The sequence below is a fragment of the Theropithecus gelada genome, chromosome 7b, assembly GCF_003255815.1.
Source record: "Theropithecus gelada isolate Dixy chromosome 7b, Tgel_1.0, whole genome shotgun sequence".
Lineage (NCBI taxonomy): Eukaryota > Metazoa > Chordata > Mammalia > Primates > Cercopithecidae > Theropithecus > Theropithecus gelada.
In genome coordinates, this window is record NC_037675.1 from 65,668,172 (window position 1) to 65,674,171 (window position 6,000).

A 6,000-nucleotide genomic window follows, 5' to 3' on the forward strand; every position below is an offset into this window, starting at 1 on the left:
AAGACGAGAGGATCGCTTGACCCCAGGAGTTCAAGACCAGCCTGAACAACATGGCGAAAACCCATCTCTACAAAAAATACAAAAATTAACCAGGTGTGATGGCACCTGTAGTCCCAGCTACTCGGGAGGCTAAGGCTGGAGGATCACCTGATCCCGGGAGGTTGAGGCTTCAGTGAGCTAAGATCACACCACTGCACTTCAGCCTGGGTGACAGAGACCTTGTCTTTAAAAAAAATTTTTTTCTGACACTCAGCATTACATTTATTCTTTCATAAAACACTCTTCTTTGAGACTGCCTCTTGCCCTTATGCATTCCTTAATGCTTGCAATACCTTAAGTGTCTACCTGAGACACAGGAAATATGAGGGTGTTTGCTTACAGATGAGGAGGAGGAGGCTATAACTACCGTTCATTCAGCAGTTGCTTGTAAATCCTTTGCCTGTACTATTTCATTTTATCCTCAAAACAATCCAATGAGGTAGGTACTACTTATGTTTCCATTTTACAGATGAGAAGAAAAAGACTCAGAGAGTTTAAGGAACTTGCCCAACAGCTATTAAGTAGCAGAGGGTTCAAACCAGATTTGTTTCACGCCAAAGCCCATTCTCTCTGAAGTGCTGGTCTCCCTAAGACTTTATACACCAGCTGAAGGGAGAAGACAAACGCATAAGATGACCTGCAATGCCTGTTACAAATGATAAGTGATAAATTAATGGTGGCAATCAGGAATTTTGTGGACTTTCAGAAGGTGAGAAGTCACGTTCCTGCATGTTTGGGTTCCTCTGAGACAGTTACAGTAACTTCCAAAGCTCCTTACCAGGGCTAATTGGAGGGTGTTGATCTCCTCTGCCATAGCATCTGAATTCCACAGGTGCATGGGTCCATCCTTAAATCTTTCTCTTGGAATCCCTCGTTCTTCCACTTTAGCACTTTAGAAGCTTCATTCAGGGCAGCTGTAGGCTACAAACGACCTCCATCTGCTCTGTTTTTCAACCTAACCTTCTGGTTGGGAAAAGAGAGCCCAGGATTCCTACAGAGAGAACAGAGAACACAAGGAAACTAGCGCACACAGATCAGAATTGCCCAGTGCAGGGATGGAACCCAGGCTTGGAGTTCCAAGCCTTGGACCTGGGGTGGGTTTTCAGCCCAAACACTTGCTAGTTGTGTGCCCTTGGACGTTTACCCGACTTCTTTGATTTTTCTCTGTAAAATGGGAACAGCACAAGAAGCTACTTCATAGAAATGACAAATTGTTATAATGTGCCTGACGCTTTGTAAATTCTCAATAAGTAGTAGCTTGAAAACAACCCAGAGATCCTTGGATTGAAGGATTTCCCAGGTGTACAGATGCCTTGGCCTAAGAGATGGCAATGAGCAGGTTTTCTTCTTTGGGAAGTTTGAGCTCTGAGGGTAGAGGAGATAGTGAAGGGGTTAAATGCTTGCCTGGAGTGTGTTGTAGAACTCTGCAGACATCTCTTCAAGCAGGCCCAATTGTGAAGCTGGAGAAAGACCCCCTGACACCTGACCCAATTATAAGAGTAAGTTACAGCAGTGTTTCTCCCAGTTCACTAGGTCATAAGAGTCACCTGGGTCCTTTTTTTTTTTTTTTTTTGAGACAGAGTCTTGCTCTGTTGCCCAGGCTGGAGTGTCAGTGGCGAGATCTTGGCTCACTGCCAGCTCCGCCTCCCAGGTTCACACCATTCTCCTGCCTTGGCCTCCTGAATAGCTGGGACTACAGGCGCCTGCCACCACACCCGGTTAATTTTTTGTATTTTTAGTAGAGATGAGGTTTCACCATGTTAGCCAGGATGGTCTCAATCTCCTGACCTCGTGATCTGCCCGCCTCAGCCTCCCAAAGTGCTGGGATTACAGGAGTGAGCCACCGTGCCCAGCCTCACCTGGGTTACTTATTTAAAATACAGATTCCCAGCCCACTCCCCCAAAATGTTCTAACCCAGGTGCTCTAGGGCAGGTCCTGGGAATGTTCATTTTACACAAGCCACTGGGTGATTTCATGACCAAAGAAGTTTAGGAAACATTGCTTTAAGCATTCAAAGAACTTATGTGTCCTCTATGTAATAGAATCTACATAATGAGCAGATTTATCATCCCCACTTTATAGGAAAAGTAACTAAGACCCAACAAGTTTCAGCAGCGTGCAAGAGCCTGCTCAGGCTGGCTCAAGAGAACCTACTGTTGTTGTTTTGTTTTGTTTTTTTGAGATGGAGTTTCACTCTTGTTGCCCAGGCTGGAGTGCAGTGGCACGATCTTGGCTCACTGCAACCTCTGCCTCCTGGGTTCAAGCGATTCTCCTGCCTCAGCCTCCCAAGTAGCTGGGACCACAAGAACCTGCCACCATGCCCAGCTTTTTAGTATTTTTAGTAGAAATGGGGTTTCACTATGTTGGCCAGGCTGGTCTCGAACCCCTGACCTCAGGTAATCCTCCCTCCTTGGCCTCCCAAACTGCTGGGAATATAAGCATGAACCACCTCACCCAGCCAAGAGAGCCTACTGTTAAATATTCAAGGAATTTGCAATTTGGTGATTAAACCCTGAGTGGTTTGAATTTGGCCATGGTGGAGTAACTACACTCCAGATTTCTCCTGGCCAGAAAGGAGCTCATGGGTGCCCAGGTCGGCTTCTTTTTTCAAGCAACACAGGGCACTGATAGAAGTGAACACATCTTGGCTGTTCTCCTGTTTTCAGTCCATGGCTCAGTTTGAATATTTGTCTTTTTCTCTACTGAAATTCATAAAGATTACATACAAATCAGCAACCCAAGTCTATTTTTTTTTTTTTTTTAAGAACTGTTTTACTAGCACATCACTGAGTCAGGGTAAGTAGTGTGTCTGAGTGTTAGCAAAAAAGCTGAAGTTCACCTGTGTTCTCGCTCCTTAATCCATGTGCATTCTCCTCCTGCTCCCCTTATGGTCCCTCCAGCCTCCAGTCCTGGATAGAGTTAAGGGCTCAAATTCTAACAAGGATCACCTGCTAGAGAGTTGGTTCAGAATTTCTAGACTTTACGTGATCGTTCTTTTCCACAACAGGTTGATGTCTCCCTCTAGTGGATAGGAAAGAGTAAGACAAGTTTTTAGATCGTATATACGTAACATGTTGAAATGTATAGAGGAGAACTAATTTCCAATAGCAGCACAAAAATTTCCTTTTTATTCATTCAATATTTCATTCACTCAGCATTTATAATTGCTTACTATGTGCCAGATATTGAGGTATAAAGATTAAAAAATGAGAATAGTCACTATATACTGAGAAAGACTGCCAAGATACATTGAGGAGAAAATCAGAGTGCAGAGCGTTATGAAAAATATACTATCATTTGTTTAGAAAGGCAAAAGAAAGAATACATACACACGCATTCGCATAAGGTATCTTTAGAGAGACACACAAAATAATGTTAATATTAGTTGGTTTCCCCCTGGAAGGGAAATAGAATATCTAGTAAATAGGGGTAGGAGAGTTTTCACTGCATTTCTTTTACACGTGTGTGTGTGTGTGTGTGTGTGTGTTTAAAATTTTTTTCTTTCAAGATAGGCTCTCACTCTGACCCTGTGGTGGAGTTGCAGTGGCACAATCTCAGCATGCTGCAGCCTCAACCTCCTGGACTCAGGTGATCCTCCCATCTCGGCCTCCTGGGTAGCCAGGACCACAGGCATGCACCACCATGCCTGGCTAATTTTTTGTATTTTTTGTAGAGACAGGGTTTCACCATGTTACCCAGGCTGGTCTTGAACTCTTGAATTCAAGCGATCCGTCTGCCTTAGCCTCCCAAAGTGCTGGGATTACAGGCGTGAACCACTGCGCCCCAGCTCCCTTTTATATTTTTTTTTATTGTGAACCACATGAAGGTATTTTCTAATCATAAAGTAGACACACTAAAACTTAAGAAGAAATTGAGGAGGCCAGTCCTGCTTCAGTTTCTTGGAAGGAAATTCATACACATATACAGAGAAGTGTGATCAGGCTGTGTTAGAAGCAGGCACAGTGCACTACAGAGCACCAGGCAGAGGTCCCTACCCAAACTGGTTGTGGGGACGGAGTGGAAGCAGGAAAGATCAAGAGAGACCAGGTTAAGGAGGACGTTGCATGACAAGCTAACGAGCTTTCACTTGATTCTGTGGCAACAGCAAGCCATTCAAAGGCTTGAGCAGGAGACTAACAGGTAGATTCTCATTTCAGAGGATCATCTGGCAGCAGTGCAGGGGAGGATTCGAGGAGGTCTCCACTAGAGGGAAGGTAGAGTCATGAGACCTTTTTTGTAATTTCTCTTCTTCAAAGATGTGTTCTCTAGGGTCAGAGGATTCAGGTTAAGAACAAGAATAGTGAGTCTAGGTTATAAATGCTTTATGTGGTCTTTATTCAGATGACTTGTTCTTAGTTCGGGGAGAATAATTTATGTGTAATCCACTTGCCAGTGGGGTAGGAACACTAGCAAGTCCTTTACAAATGACACTTCATTAATCTTCACAATAATCATAGAAAATGGGGGCATGATTATTCTCCTAAAAAGTACAGATGAGAACATTGAGACTAAGCAGATTAATCAACTTGCTCAAGATTAATAGCAAAAAACAAAAACCTGTCAGATTTAAGTCCATCTGTCTGATTGTGAAACCCATATTTTAAAGTATCGGCAAGAGTCTCCTCTAAACTGTTCAATAGAAAACCACTACCCCTCTCGGCCAAAACCAAGCTTCTGAAATATTCCCTTTGGCCAGGCGCAGTGGCGTGACTCACACCTGTAATCCCAGCACTTTGGAAGGCTGAGGCCTGCAGATCGCATGAGCCCAGGAGTTCAAAAACAGGCTGAGCAACATTGTAAAACTCCATCTCTACAAAGAATACAATTAGCCTGGCACAGTGGTGCATGCCTGTAGTCCTAGCTACTCAGAAGACTGAGGTGGGAGGATCACCTAAGCCCAGCAGTTTCGAGGCTTCAGTGAGCTATGACTGCCACTGTCCTGCAGCCTGGGTGACAGAGCGAGACCCTTTTCACAGAAGACAAGTGCATATGCCACAGCAATTTGATTGGTTACAGATTGCTAAATTCCGAGAAAGAATACTCTATTACTCTAAAGGAGGGGTAATGATCTGAGGGGGTCTTTCGTGCTGTTTGGTCTTAATTATCTACAGGAAAAACAAGGCAAAATTTGCAGCTGCATGCCATGTGACTCAGGCTGCACAGTCACACTCCTCTCAAGGCTTAGAATAAAGTTCCAACAGCTTTAAGTTTTAATTATTTTAAGTTTGAATTATTTAATTTCACATATTTATTCAAAAGTAAATTAAAAGCTGGGCATAGTAGCTGATGCCTGTAATCCCCAACACTTTGGGAGGCTGAAGGAGAGGATCACTTGAAGTCAGGAGTTTGAGATCAGCCTGGGCAACACAGTGAGACCATGTTTCTGCAAAAAGAAAAAAAAAACCTTTTAAAAATTAGCTGGGTGTGGTGACTCATGCCTCTAGTCCTAGCTACTTGGGAGGCTGAGGTGGGAGGATGGCTTGAGCCCAGGAGTTTGAGGCTGCAGTGAGCTATGATTGTTCCACTGCACTCTAGCCTGGGCAACAGAGCAAGATATTGTATCAAACAAACAAACAATAAATAAAGTATTAAAATTTAAAACGTTAAAACTGGTTTTAAATGTTTTCAAAGAGCTATTTTCTTCTAAAATATTAAAAGCAAACTGCTTATAAAAATTAATAGGTGGCCGGGCGTGGTGGCTCACACCTGTAATCCTAGCACTTTGGGAGGCCGAGGTGGGTGGATTACGAGGTCAGGAAATCGAGACCATCCTGGCTAACACAGTTAAACCCCGTCTCTACTAAAAATACAAAAAATTAGCTGGGCATGGTGGCAGGCGCCTATAGTCCCAGCTACTCCGGAGGCTGAGGCAGGAGAATGGCATGAACCTAGAAGGCAGAGCTTGCACTGAGCCGAGATTGTGCCACTGCACTCCAGCCTGGGCGACAGAGAGAGACTCT